This window comes from Panthera uncia, chromosome B1 (genome assembly GCF_023721935.1).
Source record: "Panthera uncia isolate 11264 chromosome B1, Puncia_PCG_1.0, whole genome shotgun sequence".
Taxonomy (NCBI): Eukaryota; Metazoa; Chordata; class Mammalia; order Carnivora; family Felidae; genus Panthera; species Panthera uncia.
The window spans coordinates 170,378,822-170,401,913 of record NC_064811.1 but is presented as its reverse complement, the minus strand read 5'-3'; the positions used below and the strand labels follow the sequence as shown (position 1 = coordinate 170,401,913).

General features: G+C 42.5%; 1 pseudogene; it reads right to left on the bottom strand.

Annotated features, from left to right (window-relative positions):
• Positions 1-211: 211 nt before the first annotated feature.
• On the bottom strand, positions 212-22,854 carry LOC125922497 (60S ribosomal protein L7a-like; annotated as a pseudogene).
• Between the last annotated feature and the right edge of the window lie 238 nt (positions 22,855-23,092).

Sequence of the window (23,092 nt, the reverse complement as noted above, 5' to 3'; positions counted from 1 at the left end):
CAATTTTCAGCCTAGTGTAAATTAGACACTCAAATAAACTCAAGAGTCGGATTTTGACTTTTCTGGTACCCTGACTGATTTTTGATGGTCTCAGTGAAGGATGCAGTCCCAAGTTCATTTCTGAACATCCTTCATTTTGATTCTGAAACCTGTCACACAATGAGAAACACCAGCCCCTTGGGTATGGTGGGTTTTATGTCTCTGACCTGTCTTATCTCTTCATGGTAAAAGGAAGAATGCGTTCCATGTCAGAACAGGGGTTCTGAACACCAGCCTCCTTCAGATTCCTCCTGGTGCCAGATGGGCACAGAGGAGAGTGGACGTACTGGGACTGGGAGGGGGAGGGGAGGGATCGTCTGCACTGTGTCAACTGTGAAACCGTCCACACCTTGAGGCTGTGCCGATCTGCTGGTGCCCACTGGACGGGGATGGTGGTGCTGGCCAGGCAGCCTCCGTAGGTGTCAAAGCTGGAAGTTGGAGTGAAGGAGCAGTGACTCAACCTCAACGCAAGAAGAGACCCAGCTCGGGCACATCCTCAAGGAAGACAACGCTGGGGCCACGAGGGATGAATCGTGTTAACAGGGAGGGAGCCACAGAGATGATACCAGCTGGTTGATGCCCGGGTGAGTGGCAAGTTGTTAACAGTTGCTAGTGGGAAGGAAGATTCCTGAGACTCCACAGGTGCCTGCCATAAGATGGAGTGATTTGGGGATTTTCTTGGTCTGTTCATGCTGCTATAACACAGTACTACAGACTGAGTGGCTTATTCAACAAACGCTCACTTCTCAGGTCTGGAGGTTGGTATGTGTGAGATCAGGGTGACAGCATGCTCAGGTTCTGGTGAGGGCCCTCTTCTCGGTTTGCAGATGGCCGCCTACTTGCTGTGTCCTCACATGGTGGGGAAAGATCAGGTTCTCATCTATTCCTCTTCATAGAGAAACACTAATCCCATTATGGGGGCCCTGCCCTCTTGACTTCATGGAAATCTAATTACCTTCCAAAGTCCTCTCTCCAAATACAATCATATGATGATTAAGGCTTCAACACATGGTCTGGGGGGCCAGGGGAATACAATATTCAGTCTATAGCAGGAATTAAAGGAAGGAGTTAATGTACCTCTAGGTGAGGTACCTAGGTACCTCTAGGGTCCAGAGAGAAGTGTTTGTATTTCCTGAGTTACATGACCCATACTTGCTCTTGATCTGTCCTGTGGAGACCTTCAGGTGTCGGTACCATATACCAGGTGACATGTGCTGTGGTGGCTTTACATGTGCCCCTCTGACACCCATGTGCCTTTCAGCTTCAAGCAAGGCACTGCATCCATCAGAAGAGCTTGGGGCTGAAGAGGAGTGACCTTGGGGTAGACACCAACTCACACGTAATCCATATATCATGTGGCAGGCATCCTTGAAGTTTGTAGAGATACAAATGCACACAAGAGAGATCTACTTCCTGTTCTCGTGAAGCTTACATTCTAGAAAGGAGACAGACAGCGTGCAGGGCAATCAACATATTAACCAGATACTGTTGAAAGCGACACATGGAGGCACCTGGGTGGCTCAGTCGATTGAGTCTCTCTGACTTTGGCTCAGGCCATGATCTCACAGTTTGTGAGTTCGAGCCCCACGTCAGGCTCCACACTGACAGTGCAGAGCCTGCTTCAGATCCTCTGTCCCCCCCCCTTCCCTCTGCCCTTCCCCTGCTCACTCTCACTCTCTCTCTCACACACACTCTCTCTCACAATAAATAAACATTAAAAAAAAAGAAAAGTGGCACACACCCTAAAGAAACTAAAATAGGAGAACTTGTGGAGTAACTGAGGGGTGGAGGGATGTAGTTTACACTAAGGGTGATAAATGAATTTGGAGGGGGTGGCATTGGAACTGAACCCAAATGATGGAAAGATGTAGGCAGAGTGTTCCAAGCAGGGGTCACACACAATTTTGTGACAGGATGAGGTGAATGCATTTGAGAAATAGAAGGCCAGTATAACTGAACACCATTCTGTCTCTCACCATCTGCTTGTGTCTCTACCAAATGCATATGTTGAAGCCTTTATCCCCAGTGTGATGGTATTTGAAGATGGGACCTTTGGGAGGTAATTAGGGTTAGATGAGGTCATGGGAGTGGGGCCCTCATAGTGAGATTAGTGCCCTAAAAGAAGACATACCAGAGAGTTTGCCTTCTCTCCGAGGTGCCTTTCCACCGAGGAAAGGCCATGTAAGACGGATGCTACACCTTGAGGAGGAGGCCATCTACAAGCCAGGAAGAGGGCTCTCACCAGAGTGATTGGTGGTCACCTTGATCTTGGACTTCCATTCTTCAGAACTGTGAGGAAGAAATTCCTGTTGTCTTAAGCTACCCTAGTCTAAAATACCCCAGTATTTTGCTATGTCAGTCCAAGCTAACGAAGACACCATCAGAGACATAAGACATAAGACACTTGGGCAAATTAGAGCCAAACTAAGCCTTGTTTATCTCTCCTGTAAAATGGCAATATATAGACAACCACATCATAGTTTGTTGGGAGAATTAAATGAAATTATGCATTTAAAGTATTTAGCACTTTAACTGAGACATAGTAGATGCTCAGAAATTCTGTTACTATTAATAAATTCTGCAGGAATAAATGCGAGTGATGATAAAACCCACTAAAATCTCTTTAAAATTTTTTTCAACACTTATTTATTTTTGAGAGAGGGAGAGAATCAGAGAGAGAGACAGAGCCCAAGCAGGGAGGGGCAGAGAGAGAGAGAGAGAGGGAGACAGAATCCCAAGCAGGCTCCAGGCTCTGAGCTGTCAGCATAGAGCCTGACGTGGGGCTCAAACTCACAAACCACAAGATCATGACCTGAGCCAAAGTTGGACGCTCAACCAACCGAGCCACCCAGAGACCCCAAAACCACTAAAATTTTTTGAGGAGTTGTTTTATTTTGTGTTGTGCCATCAAAATCATTCTTGCGGGGGTCACACAAAGTGGAGGGGGAGATGTCACTTGAGTCACAGGACCCTTGGTATGCGAACCACAGCTGTAGCTTTGGCAATGGTAAGCAAATGAAGCGCCAAGAATCTCTTTGGAAAAGGAGCAAATATAAGAAGGATTTACTGAAACGATTGGATTAGAAATTGTTCTGAAGAAGGAAAGAAGTTGAGAAAAAATGTATAGGGTTTTCACTGCCTTCTACTGATTTAGATGGGACGCACAGTCACACAAAGTGGTAATACGTGTTCATTTGTTTCTCTGAATCGGTTACTTGAGTTTTCAACGAATGGGAGAAAATTAGAAGCTCTTAGCGTTATATGAGGAAAAGGAAGCCATTAGAGCAAGGGGAAGACATCATTTACCAGTAGTATTCCATAGATTATCCTTTTTATCATTTCTAAACCCATACATTAAGGGAAAACTATCACAGCTATGTCTACCATAGTATGTTCTGCTGGGTGGACATTTATCCAAAGACACTTTCATGAGCTCTACCATGCACCCAGCACTCTCAGAGGCACTCACTGCTCAGAACGAGGTCCTTGTGCCCAGGAAAGCAGCTGCAATGGTGCTTCCAGCTGAGGAACAATGGGATGCTATGCCATCCCCACTCTGCAAACTCAGGGCTGGGCACTGGCCACTCAGGAGAGAAAGGAAGACTCTCCTTGCCAGTCAGATGGTGGCCGAGTTGTCCAGACTGAAAAATCCTGGTTAGAAGGGCGGGAAAAATCTCATAGCATTGATACTCTAGCAGGACAGGAGCTTCAGGCCAAAATTTAAGTGAAGATGGCTACCTAGAGAAGCACATAGGGGACCAAGGCGACTTTGGCTCCAACTGTGCTCAACAAGATGACATTGAGATTTGGTTTTCATGAACACATGGGTAAAGGGACTGGGGCAATGCCCAGAGCCTGCCTGAGGTGATGGGTCTAATAGAAATCCCTCATCCATAAAGTTGCGATCCCAGTGGCCATGTCCTTGATGTGAAGGTGAAACGGAAAAAAGAGCATCGATGTGGGTACATAGGTAGGTAACAATCATTCACCAAGAGCCACACTTATCAGGATTCACAGTTTTAGAAATTCCATATCATTTCTTCTGTTCAGCAGCAATTTATTTCTGAGGCGATGAAGTATCTGCTCTGACAGAGAAAAAGAGAGGGTATTTAAAGGAGATTAAAAGGGACATCAAGTCAACATACAAGCGTTTGTTTGCTTTAGGTCCAGGGTGAGGTATTTTGGCAGCAAAATCCAGTCTTTTCTTTTTTGGGCACATCTTAAGCTCCCTGGATGGTCATGTGACAAAGTTCTCTCCAATGGAGTGTGAGCAAAGGTAACGTGGCTCCCTTCCAGATCAGGAAACACTCTGGCACATGCTTCTCCACTTCTGCCTTTGGAGCAGACAATGACGGTGTTGTCCAGAGAGATCGAGTGTAAGGATGAAAGAGTGTCCATCAGCGCGAGTGCCCGAATGGCTGTCCGTCGAGATGACCCACAGACCTGAACAACTGTGAGAAAGTAATAAACTGCCTTGTGCTAAACCCCTGACACGTTGGGGTCTGGTGGTGGCTTCCAGCTAGCCTAACCTGACCAACGCAAAATCCAAGCACCTGCCATTCTGAAGAGTAAGGACTTGGAAGACCGGAGCAGAGGGGAGTAGTGAATCCTGAGACAGGCAGGAGAGAATGAAAAACAGAACTTACTACATGTTTTCATTTGTTTTATTATGGAGACCATTGCTGATTATAAAATCCATGTTGAGATGAAGAACAAAGCAAATCAAACTAATGTCCTGGTACTACGGTCCTAGGACCTTGGGAACTTCTCAGATGGCCCTTCCTGATGGCATGCCCTTCCCGCCTAGAGAGGCGGCTCCTGTGTTGACTTTTACAATAATCTCTCGCTTGCTTTTCTTCATAGTTTTACAGACATATTATTCATACCTAACATTTTCTTTTAAAATTTTAAATAAGTGGTATATGGTTTTACGTAAAAATCATTCTGTACATTGTGATGGTTAATCTTGTGTTAACTTGACTATACTAAGGGGTGCCAGATAACGCATTGTTTCTGGGTCTGTCTGTGAGGGTGTTTCCAGCTGAGATTAGCATCTGAATCACGGCAGATTGCTGTCCCTAGGGGCATCATCCAATCCTCCCGGGACCTGAACTGAACAGCAAAGTTGAAGAAGGAAGAATTTGCCCCTTTTCCTTTCTAGCCTACCTGTGTGAATGGGGACATTAGTCTTCTCCTGCCCCAGGACTGGAATTTGTACCATAAGCTGCCTGGTTCTTAGGCCTTTTGGAGTCAGAGTGGAAATGTATCAAGAGCTCTCCTGGGTCTCCAGCTTGCAGAGAGCAGAACCTGGGGCTTCCCAGCCTCCATAATCATGTGAGCCAATTCCCTACAATGAATCTCTCGCCCTCCCTCCCTCTCTCTCTCTCTCTTTCTCTCTACAGCTCTGAGAATGAGCCACCAGCGACCTTAGAAGCAAAAATTCACAAGGAAAGAACAAATGACAGCAAAAAGGGGAAAAAAGAAATTGATAAAAAGAGATACAAATGAAATATAAAAAGACTAGCACAAATCTAAAATTTTATTTTAAAGAATATATATATACATACATATATATGTATGTGTATATATATATATATATACAAAAAATTATGTATATTGGAGCATATAGAGAGGAGAGATTGACTTTAACAAATAATAATAAATTATTGTATTAAGTTGGATTCCATGGTTTTCATATATATATATATATATATATATATATATATATACATATTGTTTCTCTGGAGAACCCTGACTAATCTAATACATACATGATTGATTGTGTTACTCAATATTATGTTTTTGAAATTCATTCCTGTGGTTGCACGTAGTTGTCCATTTCACTTTTTGACTGTTAAATCACATTCTGTTTTGTGAACAAAATAGTTGCTGGGTCATAAAATATATGTATGTTCACATTATTTAATAAAATTAAATTGTTTTCCACAATATTATACTAATTCCCAGATCCACAACAGTCTCTTTTGCTCTCTATTCCTGCCAGCACTTGGTCTTGTCACAATATTAATATTATTATTATTATCGCCAAACTAGTGCCAAAAGTAATCTTCTGTCCTGTTGCTACATCCTCTCCCAGATTATAGTTTGTGCTTTTACTCTCTAACTGCAGTCTTTTAGTGAAGAGGAGTTTTACGTTTTAATGTGTTTGAATTGTGTTTCTTCCTGAAGAAATTTTTCTTCACATCAAGGTCAGTGGTAATTTGAGCTTCAAACCACAGGAGAGCTGACTGATGGATATAAATCTTCAGGTGGACACCCCCTACCACAGCAAAAGCTGAGAAAGGCAAGTTTACTCCTATCTTTCTTTGTAAGGTGCACCCCTCTCCCCCATCATTTATTTTCTCATGGATTCTAAGGTCCCTCAGGGGTCCTACTTCCATTAAAAGTTCTCCGCCTGCCCTCTGCCTTGTATGAACCCTTGCATTTATAGTAGGACTTAAAGCATTCATAGAGCTTCCATTTGAACTCAGGTTCTAGGTATATAAGGCTTGGAAGGCACTTCAAGACAGCCTTTGGCTTCAGCCTAGCTAACTCTCTGGATTGTACTTTAGTTTCGTTTTGCACTCTAAGGATTTTCCTTGGTTTCTTACCACTTCTGGCATGTATTCAACAAGAGTTTTTAATGGTTTATCCAGACTTTAAAATTGTTTTCCAATGGGAGGATTTTCCGGGGTATTTTGGATGACTTATGGACAGACACAGAAGTCCAAACAATACATTTTAAGACAAGAAAAAAAAAAAAACACTTATCATTGGGTGAATGGGTTTAATAGATAAGGGAATATAAGGGATAACAGTGGAAAACAGAGCCCAATTCTTGAACACAAAAGGAAAACCAGTAAAAGCCAAGGCAGATTTTACCCCAGTTTCTCTCTGAATAAGTGGGGGGCTCTGTAGATCTCTCCCCAACTCTAAGTAAAGCTCCTTAAAACAATCTTCAGCCAGAGGATCACCAGTTATTTAAATTATAACAATTCCTAACATGTAATATTATTAATTATAATTATTTAAGTCAGTTCCATGCCCAGCGTAGAGCCCAACTAGGGGCTTGAACTCACCACTCTGAGATCAAGACCTGAGCTGAGATCAAGAGTAGGATAGGTAACTGACTGAGCCTCCCAGGTGCCTCGATTGTTTTTTTAATTTTTATTTATTTATTTTTAAGCTCGACTCCAATGTGGTGTTTGAACTCATGACCCTGAGATCAAGAATTGCATGCTCTCCAGACTTAGCCAGCCAGGCACCTTAAGAAACTTTTTTTTTTAAATGGAAATTGTAAAATATAAATATGATCCTGTCATCCTGTGCTTAACATACATCAATGTCAAAGGTTTTCCATTGTTTATAAATTTCCTACCATGACGAATAAGGTCTTCCATTGTCTACACCTTTGTGTGGACTGTTGTCTCCACCTGGAGTTCCATTTTTCTTTTTTGTCCACCCAATTTGCTCCTACTCATCCTTTGAGAATGTATGTCAACTGCATCACTTCCGTAACAGTTTCCTCCTTCAACCCCAATTCCTACTCCTGCACCGACGGTCTCTTCCTTCTCCTCATTCTAGTGAATCATCTACACACAAAACTGTGTCACATCACACCATGTTGTTGTTATTCGTTATGTTACTGCTTGACCACTGAGTACGCTAGAAGTTATTTGAGCACCAGGCAGTATCCTAGACAGTTCCCTATCCCAAACACTCAATTATTGTGCCTAGAAAAAAGATGTGCAAAAAATTGGTCAAATGACCAAATGGAGTGTTCCAATTTCCTAATCAGGTTGGGAGGCTGTACATTTTAAAAATAAAGTCAAGATGGGGCGCCTGGGTGGCTCAGTCGGTTAAGCGTCCGACTTCAGCTCAGGTCACAATCTCACGGTCCCTGAGTTCGAGCCCCGCGTCGGGCTCTGGGCTGATGGCTCAGAGCCTGGAGCCTGCTTCTGATTCTGTGCCTCCCTCTCTCTCTCTCTCTGCCCCTCCCCTGTTCATGCTCTGTCTCTCTCTGTCTCAAAAATAAATAAACGTTAAAAATAAAATCAGGAATCCCATTCAGTATGAAATCTGTGTAGCAACCTATTTCAGCCTCTTCTAAATCTGTTAAAATAACAGTGAAGCTATAGAAAAATGAAAAAAAAAAGCTTTGTATCTTTAAAAGCTAAGGCTAACAGACAAGCCAACGACAGAATGTGATGGTGATCCCCACCAGCGATCTGATAGATATAACTGAACTAAAAATTAAGCATATCTAAGCCTCACATTGCTAGATTCTGTTTTGGGTCACACAGGATTTCTGGAAATAAAAAGCCGAAGCACTCCTGTCTGGAAGCCCACCCTCTTTACTCCCATACTGAGGAGACATAGGGGTTGCACTAGTAACAATAACATGCTAATGAATCTTCAACACTTTGGGCACTGACTTAAGATAGAAGATGAATTCTCCCATCCTCCTCTGCTTGAACATGTCTCAATGAGAGTCCCAGAAAACAAGCATGCAGGAAATAAAAGAAAGGTATGAGCTCCTCATAGGAGTGGGGGCTAACAGTAGCATGTTCTATTCATATAAATGCAATTCCCAGGAGTGAAATAAGCATAGTTTGTGTTCACGTGTGTATGTATGTAGGGGCAGGGCAGGGGTGGGGGTACAGCAGGAGGGCAAACAGAACAGACTTTCCAGTGCACACAAGTCCTTTTCTTCAGTGCAACTGAATAATAGAGGTCCAGGCAGAGAAAGAGGGTGAAGTTGCCTGTGTACTGAAGATTTCTCTTAGGAACCCATCCAGTCACCCTCCACATAGAGACCCAAAAAGCAGATGAAACCATCAAACAATGGGGTGTCCCCACTTATAATTTATATATTTTGCCTATTGGTAAGCAGCGTGGCAGATTTCCTCTCATGAGAATGGGTAAAGATCATGAGACCAAAATGAGGTATACAAATGTTGTTTATCAAAAGTAAAAGGAGACGGGATCAAGAGGACTCGAAGAAAATCACAGCTCTGAGAATGAGCCACCGGCAAGCTTAGAAGCAAAAATTCACAAAGAAAGAACAAATGACAGCCAAAAAGCAGGGGGGGGGGTAGAAATTGATGAGATAAAAAGAGATATAAATGAAATAGGAAAAGACTAGCACAAATCTAAAATTTTATTTTGAAGAATATATATATATATATATATATACATATATATATGTATATATATATATATATATAAAGTCAAGAAATTCTGGAAATTGGAGCATATAGAGGGGGGATTTACTGTACCAAATACTAATAAATTATTGTATTAAGTTGGATTCCTTTGGAAGTTGGCTCTGAGGTGGAGAATCATATGTAGGAATTTTACCAGGATATATACTTAAGATCAACCCGTGTGAAAGAGTAAAAAAGCAAGGAAAGAGGAGGAAAGAGGCACTGGCAGGTGCCTATAGCGTCTCCTTTCCCTGAGGGTGTAGCTGGAACAAAGATGGCCCCTCAAAGTTGCCCAAATGAAGACAAGGAGCCGGATCTTTATTCTCCTGCATTAGTTATGGAGTTCAACTTTTCACAGGAGGAGGCAGTTTAGCTTGGATGAGCAACTTTCTTTAACGGAGTGCTGTCCTAGGAAGTAAGTGGGGGGAATTAATACCTCAGTCTCTCAGGGGGATCTTGGTGGTGTCTCACAGTATCCACTGAACTCCAGAAAGAAAATAAGTGAAACACAGTGATACCGGATCTGTATTCCTAGAACTGAAGAAGATCTACGTACCTAGAATATGAATGCATATACAAATCCAGAGTACAATAAAAGAATGTAGATAATTAGGAGAGGGGCACATGGGTAGCTCAGTCATGTAAGTGTCCAACTCTTGATTTCGGCCCAGGTCATGAACTCATGGTTGATGAGATTGAGCTCTGAGTCAGGCTCTGCACTAACAGAGTGGGATTCTCTCTCTCCCTCTCTTTCAGCTCCTCCCCCCCCCCTCAAAATAAATGAATAAACTGAAAAAAAAAAAAGATTTGTAGGAGAAAGAATGGATTATTCAATAAATTTCAGGGTGACAGGGGATTCACAATTTTGACAAAATTAAAGTTATGCCTTTAATTTACCCTATATTGTTTAGGATATAGATCTGCTATATGAGATCTGAAAGAATCCAAGGACTTCAATATGATAGTTGTATATGATCATTTTGTAATCTGGGTGGAGGAAGTGCAGGGGTAGAATGGTGAATCTAATACATGAATCGCCCACTCTCTGCATGTTTCTAGACGTAGCACGAACACGTTGTGAGCAGCTAGATGGAGGACGAAGAGAGGATAAAGGCCCTCCTTTTGAGAAAAGACCCTGAAATTGCATGTCACTTACGCCCGCATTTCATTGGCCAGGTCATACCCGCAAGAAGGCTGAGAAATGTATTTCATTCTGAGTAGCCACACATCTCGCCCAAACACAGGCCTTTTACTTCTACGTTGGAGAAAGTAAGCATCAATATTGGAGACTACCTCTGTCACAGGCACCAATTCCAGACGAATTAAACTTTTATTCAGAAAAAATGAAATGACAACCGTTGGCAAAAGCTTATGCCAGGATGTGGGAAATAAGTCCCCTCAAATATAGATATTAAAAATATCATTGTAACCAAGTCTGTTGATCTAGGACTTGCATTTCTAGTTATTTATCCTGAGGCATGAAACAAAGATGTGTGCAAACATTTAAGTGCAGTGGGTATCACAACATTATGATTATGAATAAAAAAATGAGAACAAGAGATTGTTCAATATTTGACAATATGAGATACATAAAATATTTTTATTTCTTTTGTCTTTATGTAGAGTTGATTCAGCCGACAATGGACTACTATAAAGTAATTAAATATTTTGGTGCAAAGAATATTTGATGTAATGGAAAATACGCAACACATGTTACTGGATGAAAATTTTTCAAAGGGGTATGTATAACATGAAGCTGGATTTTTTTAAATGTTTATTTATTTATTTATTTTGGAAGAGAAACAGAGAGAGAGAGTGCACATAAACAGGGGAGGGGCAGAGAGAGAGAGAGGGAGAGAGAGAATCCCAAGCAGGGTGCAGGGTCCCAGCTGTCAGTGCAAAGCCCGACTTGGGGCTTGATTCCATGAACCGTGAGATCATGACCTGAGCCAAAACCAAGAGTTGGATGCTTAACTGATTGGGCCACCCGAGCGCCCCAACATGATGCTGGTTTTTGAAAGAGCATGTACACATCTAGGAAAGCTAAAAAAGTGTAAGACAAAATGTTAATCACAATGTGCATCACTATTTACCTATATACTTTACCCAAACATGTATAAAGTATCACCTTGAAAGTAAAAAATAAAATTCTTTAAAGGAATCGAGAGTCTAAAGTATTAGTAGGATGCATGAAGTGGAACACACAGCAGTCATGGGTGACTTCCGAGAGGATGGCACTCGACATGGCTCTGGAGGGCCCTTGAGGGACGTATGGAATTTTTTTTATGTTTGGAAAAGGGAGGAGCATTTGTCATGGCGAAGTGACAAGGCAGAGTAAAGTTTGTTCAGGGAAGAGTGAGCAATTTAGCGTCTTGGAAGGATAAGCCTGGAAAGTCAGGCTGGAATGGGCTTACAAAGCGATATTAGGAAGCTTGAGCTCTTTCTCTTGGGATAATAAAGAGCCATGGAAGATGTCAGTTGGAGGGAGTTGTATGATTAGATTTGACTACTGAAATAGGCAAGGTGGATCGTTCCAGTCCCTCTCCTCCCCAACTGTGCCATCACTTCCTGGCAGATGGCCAGGAGAATCCTGGGGTTTTCAGCTTCCCTCTAGTTTCGGGAGCGCCTCACTTTGAAATTCATCATTGTACCTTGTGTTCTCCTAAAATTCATCTGTTGAAGCCTCATCCCCAATGTGATGATATTAGTAGTGTTTATAAGTCAGCCCGTTTGTGGTAACTTATTATAGCAGCCTCCGTGGACCAAGGCACACTTTGCTATTTGAATGTGTTTCTTTTCGCCAGGCGTATGCAGTGTTCTTCACCTCCCCAGCCCTGGTAACATTTATTTCATTTCTATTTCCACATATACTTTTGTATAAGTTCGTTAACGTGATTATATCAAATAAGCTTTCTTCACGCATTTTGATAACAAATTTTGTTCGTTCCATAGTTTTTTTTCCCATGTATACATAGATATGTATGAAGTTTTCCAAAAAAATGGGATCATATCACACTCGCTTTACTGAATGTGCATTCCTTCTCTCATCAATAACTGGAACTATCCTCCAATTAACTGATACAATTCTAAGTCATTCTTTTCAAAAGTGCTCATCTTGTTTCTATGCAGTATATTTTCAGTCACTTTATCATCTACAGCTTTACTTTACTTTTTGTCTAGTTTTTCATCACCACAATGCAATAAACATTCTTACATATGTTTGCTTCTGTAGCATACCCTAAAAGCAAAGTTGCTGGGTCAAGTGTAGGTGTAATTATAATTGTTAGAGGAAGCGGCCAGAAGGATTTTCAAAAAGGTTTAACGCTACATTTCTAATGGCCTTGGGAAAGAACACTCTGTTGTAGAGATCTTCACCAGTGATAAATATAATAGCTTTTCGGCATTATTGTTGCCAGCCCGATGGATATAAAATGATATCTTATTATTTTTATTTGCATTTCTCTGGCCACTAGTGAATAGCTGGTGTGGTGCTCTTGTCTATTGGAGCTGTACTTCAAGAGTTATTATTTATACCCTGCTTTCCAAATCTTCGTCCCTTCATAACCTTTTTTGATATAGGGCCAGCTGACTGGTCAATTTAAATTCTTCCTGGCCTCTGTTGACACAGTGTCCCTGAGTACTGTTAGAATTCACATTTTAAAACATGAACTGACTCCTCTGTACGAGTGTCTCCCTCGAGAGACTTAGTATGCCTTACCCAAGCCAGATAAACTCCAGGCAGGAGGAATTGGGAAGTTCACTCACATCCCTCTTCTGGGGAAAAATGGGTGTGAACAGTACACAAATCCCTAACTCCTAAAACACCTAAATGAGTTCAGCGCCTTATCGAGAAATGCAGGTCTGCAGCTGTGGGATAAGGCCTCTGCGTGTCAAACACCACCTTTGAAAACATGAACTAGCTTGCAAATAAAGCATTCTCTGGGCATAACAGGATTTCAGAATGACAGATGTGACTCTGGGCGGTCTTGAAGGATACCCTGGGAGGGTGGTATGTTTCTCTCTCATTGATTGCTCAGTGTCTGTGCTCACCATTCTAATCTATTCCAGCCAGCTGCATGCGGCAGATTATTACCTAGTCAATGTGGAACACGGCCAACCGCTGGGGAGGCATCGGACATTATGCCATCATGTCAAGCAGTCACCAAGACCAGCCCTTTCCCCTGGAGCCCGTTAACAATTAGAATGTTGTGGATTGTCACTACAGTAAAAAAAAATCGAGAGAACTCAGGCTTGCTGTTTATGACTAACATCATCTGGGTTGCGAGAGGACTAAAGCCCAGCAGGAATTCTCTGCTTCCAGATGCCCCCCCACCCCCCGCCCAAATATCCCTCTGCCCACCACATCCTCATCCAGGGTTAACTGAGAGCACAGCCTGCTCCAACTAGTTCTAAACTGTTTGCTCCAAAATGATTTAAAAGAGAGAGAGAGAGAGAGAGAGAGAGAGAGAGACCTCTCTGCTTCCTTTTTAAGGTAGTCATCTCTTTGATACCAAAATAATTACATAACCATACACATTAAAGAGGAAAAGACCATCCCTGTACATGTGACAGGTCCCCAAATCACATCAAGAAGGATTAAATGACTTGCCAATTACAGGTTAGCCAATGTCAGGATCAAGACCCTGACATGTGTACTCTGACTATAACATGAGTATTAGAATGTTCACGGAGGGGGCGCCTGGGTGGTGCAGTTGGTTAAGCGTCCGACTTCAGCCAGGTCACGATCTCGCGGTCCGTGAGTTCGAGCCCCGCGTCAGGCTCTGGGCTGATGGCTCGGAGCCTGGAGCCTGTTTCCGATTCTGTGTCTCCCTCTCTCTCTGCCCCTCCCCCGTTCATGCTCTGTCTCTCTCTGTCCCAAAAATAAATAAAAAACGTTGAAAAAAAAAATAGAATGTTCACGGAGGATTTTCAGGGAGCGTGCGGAACCCCTAGAATTGTGTGAAAACTTTGTGTCTTCTTTTTTGGTGGGCAGGAGTCCATGGTTTTTAGATTCTCAAATGGCTCCCAGGTCGAAAGTGACTTAATAAGAGTTACAATTCCAGGGGAAGCTCAAGTCCTCACTCCAGTGGCCAGGAGGGACTCTCATAAGGATCGGACCAAGTTAGAAACTTCGAAGATATACAATAGGACCCAGGCAGCAGAATGAAGAGAACTTTTGGTGGAGAAGCAAAGATGTGATTCTCTTTCAACTTTAGGATCTATTCTCTATGTGCTCTGTTTTCTCATGAGGCAGATGCGATCACGTGGAGCTCTGAGTGTCCTCTGTTTGGGACTTTCCTTCATTCTTTGATGGCTGAGGGACTCTATGATCAGGCTTAGGGCATGGAACCCTGGACAAATGGACTCAACCGATTCTAGAAGCTCAAGGCTTCTCCGGCCCTTGCCAACTGTCATTATCTTTGGTGAGGAGGAGCCAGAGGGCCAGCTAGAACAGAGGGCAGAGCTGATTGGACACTTCTCCAGACCTTCCTTGACCCAAAAAGAGTAGCAGGAGCTGAGGCTCCCATGCTGTTCAGCTCAAGTTGCCAGAGTGAGAGACCAGACCTGAGGTTCACGTAGGAGCCTGATTAGTAATAAGCCTAATAAGTAATAAGACATTTACTTGGAGGGGCCACTCTGTGCAGCTGTCAGAGGCCCATCTCAGGAATAAGAGGCTCCATGGAGATACAGAACCTGGAGACCGGCCACATCTGACATGACTAATGTCATTTACTATTGATTATCCATGCATCTAACTGCATTCAGGCTTCCAAAAGACATCACCAGTGGGTCGTGTCGGGGAAAGGCAAGCTCATTTTAGTAGCCATGCCAAGGAAACTAGATTTGCAAAGTAGGTCTGACGTACATTGACCAGCATACTTTTAAACACATACATGTATATGTGTATATACACAGGCACACGTTTGCCTATGCAGGTGTAAAACACTTGCCTGCGGTGAATAGAAATGATTTTGAGCAACCACTTCTCTTAGATGATCCACACCACGGGTGCTCTTCAATAATGCAAATACAGAGGAAACAGAGACCATCTTTATACTCTCCTCTCCTATTATTTGTGGCTTAATGTTCAAACACCTGGCATGTCTGAGAACAATGTGGTACCTTCTTCCAGTAACCAGCAAACTGTATCTACTGCTCATCCTGGACTAAATCTCAGGGATCTCATGCAGGGTATAGCTCCAGCTCCAGCTGGCTTTTGTTTCAAAGCTATTGCATCAATGTCCTGAGCCCTAAAAGATTCATTTATTCCGTAAATATTTATTAAGGGTTCACTTTGTGACAGTCCCTGCTCTGAGAGCTGGAGGCACAGAAAACTAAAACCACTGCCTTTTTTAGAGATTGCATCTTGGTCTTAGGAGACAAGCAAATAAAACATGCGAGATGGTGATCACACTATGGGAGAAAGAGAGGGATGGGGCTGCAGAAGTGGGGCGGGGAGGGTGTGTGCATGTCACTTAAGATAGAAAGCCTCAGGGGCGCCTGGGTGGCTCAGTCGTTTAAGCGTCCAATTTTGGCTCAGGTTATGATCTCACAGTTCATGGGTTCGAGCCCCGTGTTAGGCTCTGTACTGACAGCTCAGAGCCTGGAGCCTGCTAAAGATTCTGTGTCTCCCTCTCTCTCTGCCCCTCCCCTGCTCATGCTCTGTCTTTCTCTGTGTCTCAAAAATAAATAAATGTTAAAAAAAAAAAGATAGAAAGCCTCTTTGAAAAGGAGACATTTGAGCAAAGATCTGTCGGAGGTGAGAGTGTACCATGTGGCTGTCTAGGAGGAAAGAGCTCTAGGCCGAAGGAACTGCAAATGCAAAGGTCCTGGGGTAGGAACCTGCTTGGAGGCCAGTGTGGCTGGAGCACAGTGACTGGAAGGTCAAAGAAGTGGCAGTGAGCCATGACCTGACACCCAGGAGTGGAATCTGACTCTGATGTTTTATTTGATTAGTTGTTTCTTTTTTCTGAGTTGCTGAACAAATACCTACACTGGTTTTTTGGGTTTTTTTGTTTTTGTTTTTTTTTTTTAAGAATTTAAACTTGACAAAGGTCATTTCTGGAAAAAAGGTTCTATGATGTTTCCTTCATAATCTCTCTCTGTTTTGTTTTGTTTTGTTTTTCCCAATTCTTGTTTCTCTCAGCCCTTCTTTAGCTCTCTAGCTGTCCATGCTTTTGTTGCATGGCTTCAAGTTTCTACCTTCCAAAAAAGAAAAAAGATTTCCACCTTCAAACTCAAAAGCAGGTGAGACCCGGCAGCACCTGTATGTCAATGAACCAGACCCATGAAATACATGCAGCGAGAGAAAAGCACCAGTCTTTGGCCCACTGTCAGGTCACTGGGGAAGAAGCCCTGGGACCAAGGTGGTCATGGCTCCAGGCACAGCCCAGCCCAGGATCCCGTCTCTGGCATCATGAGAAGGATCTGTTGGCTTGTGTTTGCTGCCTGCTGCTGCTCCCCATATCAGGTGGCCACAAATAGGATAGGATATCAGCCCTGCCACAATTTCCTGGCTTCGTTTCTAGCCTTGGTAAGATTCCAATAAGCTCACTGCCCATCTGCCTCCAAATCCACTTGCCCCCCTTCCCCATGTCCTTGTAAACATTGGTCACTGGTTGACTACCACCATCCCCTGTGTCAGTTACCTAGTGGCGACCTTGGGTGGTTGTGACTGTGTTGCTCTTCCTCCTAATTACAATTTTGTTGTTTTTTTTAAGTTTTTATTTACATTCCAGTTAATTAACATACAGTGTAATATTAGTTTCAGGTGTACAGTATAGTGATTCAAAATTTCCATATATCACCCAATGCTCATCACAACAAGTGCACTCCTTCATCCCCATCACCTGTCAACCATCCTCCACCCACCTCCCCCATCAATTTGTTGTCTATAGTTAAGAGTCTATTTCTTGGTTTGTCTCCCTCTCTCTCCCCCACCCTTGCTTGCTTGTCTTATTTCTTAAATTCCATCTCTGAGTGAAATCATATTTGTCTTTCTCTGACCTATTTATTTCAGCATAACATTCTCTAGCTCCATCCATGGCCTTGCAAATGGCAAGATTTCATTCTTTTTATGGCTGGGTAACACTTCATTGTGTGCATACACACACACACACATATCTTTATTCATTCATCAGTTTCTACACTTGGGCTGTTTCCATATCTTGGCTATTGCAGATAAGGCTGCTATAAACATTGCGGTGCTTGAATTCCTGTGAATTAGTATTTCTGTATTCTTTGGGTATATACCTAGTAGTGCAATTGCTGGATCGCAGGGTAGTTCTATTTTTAACTTTTGGAGAAACCTCCATAGTTTTCCACAGTGGCTGCACCAGTTTGCATTCCCATCAACAGTGCAAGGGAGTTCCCCTTTCTTCAAGTTCTTGCCAACACCTGTTTCTTGTGTTTTTCATTCTAGCCATCTGACAGGTGTGAGGTGGTACCTCAGTGTGGTTTTGATTTGTATTTCCCTGATGATGAGTGATGCTGAGCATCTTTTCATGTGTCTGTTGGCCATCCGGATGTCTTGTTTGGAAAAGTGTCTATTCATTCATGTCTTCTGCCAATTTTTTAATTGGATTATTCATTTTGTGGGTGTTGAGTTTTATATGTTATTTGTATATTTTGTATACTAACCCTACCAGATATGCCATTTGCTAATATCTGCTCCCATTCCACAGGTTGCCTTTTAGTTTTGTTGGTTATTTTCTTTGCTGTGCGGAAGCTTTTTATTTTGATGAAGTCCCAGTTGTTTACTTTTGCTTTTGTTTCCCTTGACTCAGGAGACATATCTAGAAAGAAGTTGCTATGGCCAATGTCAAAGAGGTTACTGCTTGTGTTCTCCCCTAGGATTAAAAAAAAATTTTTTTTAATGTTTATTTACTTTTGAGAGAGAGGGTGTGTGTGTGAGCAGGGGAGGGGCAGAGAGAGAGGGAGACACGGAATCCAAAGCAGGCTCCAGGCTCTGAACTGTCAGCACAGAGCCCGACACGGGGCCTGGACCCATGAACTGTGAGATCATGACCTGAGCCAAAGTTGGGTGCTCAATCGATTGAGTCACCCAGGCGCCCCTCCTCTAGGATTTTTATAACCTCAAACTATTTCAAAAAATAGAAAAGAAAGGAAAACCTCCAAATTCATTCTATGAGGCCAGTAAATTCATTCTAAGACTCCACTAAAAAAAAACCCCACAGGCCCATATCCCTGACGAACATGATGTAGAAATTCTCAATAAAACACTAGCAAACTGAACCCAATAATACATTAAAAAAAAAAAAAAACATTCATCATAGTCAAGTGGGATTTATTCCTGGGTTGCAAGGGTGGTTCAGTGTTCATAAATCAATCAACATCATATGCCGCATTAATAGAAGAAAGGATAAGAACCATATGATCATTTCAATAGCTGCAAAAACAGTATTTGACAAAGTACACCATCTGTTCATGATAAAAATCCTCAACGAAGTAGGTTTAGAGGAACAAACCTCAATATAATAAAGACCATCTATGAAAAACCCACAGCTAATATCATCTCAGTGGGGAAAAACTGAAATTTTCCTCTACAGTCAGGTACAAGTCAGGGATGTCCACTCACACCACTGTTATTTAACATTACTAGAAGTCCTAGCCACACGATCAGACCAGAAGAAGAAATAAAAGGCATCCAAATTGGCAAGGAAGAAGTATAACTTTCACTATTTGCAGATGACATGATATTCTATATAGAAAACCTGAAACACTCCACCAAAAAACTACTAGGACTGATCATCGAATTCAGCAAAATCTCAGGATGCAAAATCAATGTACAGAAATCCGTTGCATTTCTACACAGCAATAATGAAGCAGCAGAAAGAGAAATTAAGGAATCAATCCCATTTACGATTGCACCGAAACCCATAAGATACCTAGAAATGAACTAACCAAAGAGGTGAAAGGCCTGTACCCCAATTAAAATTTGAATCTATCCACTGATCTCACCCTCTTCTGCTGTGAGCCTTGTCTGGTCATTGCCATTCTAGCCAAGTGACTCACACGGCCTCCAGCTGTCCTGCCTGATCCATTCCCTGCAGAATAGTGAGATGATCTTTCTAAAGGGTAAATCTGATTGTATCACTCTTCTGGGTAACTTAGGATAAAACCCAAAATTCTTCATATGACCAGCAAGGGCCCTGTGTGATTTTTTTCCCTTACCTGCTTCTAGAGCTTAACATGGCTCACCTGTCTCCCTGTTTGCTAAGCTCGAGCCATTCTGCCTTTTTTTTTTTTTTAGTTCCCAAACATACCCAGTTACTTCCCAATGAGACTACATGTGTCGAATCTTCTACCTGAGGCACGCTTTCCTGTGCCTTTCTCTCCTCGGTAACTCCTACCCACCTGTGCATCTTAGCAAGTATAGTTCTTCCTCAGAACTGCCTTCCTCACACTAGACTAAGATAGATGCCCCCTCCTATATGGCATTTCTGCACCCAGAACTTTTATTGTACGGCACTAGGCAAAATGGTCATTGATTTCTTTTTTTTTAATTAATTTATTTAAATTCAAGTTAGTTAACATGCAGTGTAGTATTGGTTTCAGGAGTAGAACTTACATAAAACACCCAGTGCTCATCCCAACAAGTGCCCTCCTTAATGCCCATTACCCATTTAGCCAATCTCCCCACCTACCTCCCCTCCAGCAACCTTCAGTTTGCTGTCTGTATTTAAAAGTCTCTTATGGTTTGCCTCCCTCTCTGTTTTTGTCTTATTTTTCTTATGTTATTGTTTATTTATTGTTTGGACTATGAACCTCGCGATGTCAAGGAATTGCTCTTTCCTTTTACCTTGTGTTCTCAGCTCCTGTTTTTTTTTTTTTTTTAAAAATGTATTGTTGTATGGAAACCAATTTGACAATAAATTTCATATATTGGAAAAAAAAATTGTACTCATGAAACTTGTTGAAAATGGTAAGGCAGACATTTTTCAGGGGGACTGGTACAATGGGGTTTTGTAGTAGAGGAAAGATTGGGCTCAACTCTGAACATGAACACAGGCGGCGGGGAATTACGGCTAAGTAGCAAGGCAGGGGGCAGTGAATAGAGCATCACTGAGAGGCAATATCAGAGCTGGGGGATTATTGCTAGACCAAAGCAACAAGGTTCTTGCAAGAACACAGAGTTGAGGAATCTGATCAGATTTGTAGGAATCTGATCCTACATTGACCCTGTAGGATTCTTATCTGCCCAGGACAGAGCCCAAGTTTGGGTCTTGAGGATTTAGCAAGCCTGACTAGGGCTGGGTCACACCTAGCACAGTGCCTAGGGCATAGTAGGTGGTCTCTCTCTCTCTCTCTCTATATATATATATATAGTGAATTAAGTGCCTATCTGTTGGTGTAGAAGTGAGTGTGATTAACAAAGCTGTCAATTCTAATTTTACCCCTAACATGAGCTTACAGTCAAGCTCTTCTCAAAAACTGAAAAATGAGTTTAGTAATTTAAAATGCCTTTCACTGTATCTGAAGTTGAATTTTTTTGAGTTCATTTTGCTATGTAGCAGAATAAAGGGCCTTGAAAAAGTACAGCTTTCCCACAATAGATACATAATTCTCCAAGTGATTTTAGAAAGCATAGCTATAGATTTAGCAAGCAGCATTTTGTTGCAGAATAATATTATTTATACCATGTACCAAACCAGACAGTTTCTTTCTTTAAAGCCAGTAGGAAAGGTTGCAAGCATCTAATGGAAAACGTGAAATATTAGCAACTGTTTCATTAGTCATTTGGACAGTCTAGTCAGCTTGGATGCTGGTTACTGTGCCCAATAAATAAGAAAGTAATTCCTCTTCCTACTTAAAATCATGGCTACAAATTTTAAAATTATTTCACGGTGTGTAGGCAACCAAGTTATGCAGCAAATGTATTACTATAAAGACACAGGGGGCCTTAAACTAATTCTCCAAACAAAGCACATTAGATCAGATAGACTCTGGATATTTTCTGTTTTGTTTTGCTTCTGGCCCCTATTTCAAGCCTTAAACAGCTCTGGGCCACACAGCGGGGGTAGGTACTCCTTGCGGCTACCAAAATCAATGGAAGGTCAACTGATTTACCTTACACTCAAGTGGATAACCTGCCGAGTGACCTTTTGTGAATCAAAATGTGATTCCTTCAAAGACTCTGATCTCTTTCCAAAAATAAAAAGATTTTTTTTTTTTTTTTTTTTTGGCAAGAGAACTATTTATGACTTCTATGTGCAGAAAGACAACAGTGTCCACTTAGCCCAGTCTTTGCGTTTTCCTGATTGGCGATGTGAGCTACCGACTTTGGACCCGGGACACTGCCTGCTCCGTGATGGCGGATATCATCATATCTGTCATTGTCATCGGTCCTGCTGGCTTCCGCCAGCTTCGCCAGAGCTCCTTTGTCTTTGGAGTTAACCTGTGTGAAGGACAGCAGTGGTGCAGGTCTTCCTGTGGACCAGACACCCCAGCCTGCACTTCCCCTTGATGATGTAGTAGGGAGCCCCCTTCTTAGGACACAGGGCAGGCAGGAAGACCACAGGCTCAACGGGATCCACACCATGTGCAATCACTACCGGCTGAGCTTTCTTGTCCACCAAGGTGGTGACGGTATTAACCCCAGCTCAAAGGACAGGTGACCTGTTACTGGTGTAAGAAGTGAGACGATTCATGTTCAGATATACCAAACAAATGTAGTGCTGTCTAGCTAACAATAGGTTTACAACCTGTTGGAAATATGTAGGAGACTCCCCCACCAATGGAGTCCCAAACCCTTAGACACTTCACTTCCTGGTTCTTCTTCCCCGCCCCATTTTGCGGACTTACTTTCCCAGGCTTTGCAATGAGCATGCGCCAAAGAACTGAAGTCTCTGCATCTCCTCCAGGAATGTACTTTTTTGTACCTTTGAACATACTCAGCCAATGAGGAATCCGGGAAGGGACTTGCACACTAGGAGATAAATTGCCTGTTGTGGCTGCCGGGAGTGTGCCTGTCCATCAAACACTCACTCTTGGAAGAACATTGATTAAAGCCTCACCTCAAAGTGCTCTGAGTCTCCACCTCCCTCCTTTGATTGGGTCAGTGGGCTTATTTTTCATAGTAGGGACATCTGCTTTGCCAGCAGCTTTTTTCTCTGCCCTGGGCCAACAATCTCTGCTGCTTCTCCTTGCTTTGTCCTTGGTCTGTATTTGTGGGCCAGCTTAAGCTGAGTAGCTGTTTGGCGGCCCAAGGCCAAGGTCCTGGATGGACTGGTCAGTTGCGGGAGGCACTTTTAGAAGTTTATGTGAAAGAGCCCTTTGCGGCTGCAGCCGGATATAGTGGGGCTATTTGACAAAGAAGGTGAGGTCCCTTGTGGGCTGGATGTCCTGGCCGATGCCAGATGTCTTGGGCCTTTTCTCAAACAAGGGACTGACTGCCTTCTTGGCCTCCTGCTTCTTCAGGACAGCAGGGACAGGGCCCCTTAGCCTTCTCTCCTTCCCCTTAGCCTTCTTTCCTTCCAGCATCTTGTATGGCTACAGGAGAGAGAGAGTCCAAAATGAGAAGATTTAATGACCTTCTAGGCCCAGCACTGCTTAATTCTCAAACACAGTAACTGTTCTCACCCTTACCGTCGTGTGCCTGCATTTTCCTTTTTCTTTTGTTCTGATGTCATACTTTTTCTTTCACTGAGCTTTTTCTTTGGTTTAAAAATGCCTCAAGTTTGTTTTTATTTTTGGAGACAGCTTCAATTTAAAAACACTCAATATGTAAAAAATGTTACATTTATTTTATAAGTGTACAGAATGACACTGTTTATGTAAAATTTTAAAAACACAAAATGATCCTAAGTAATGCTTGTAGAAAGAGG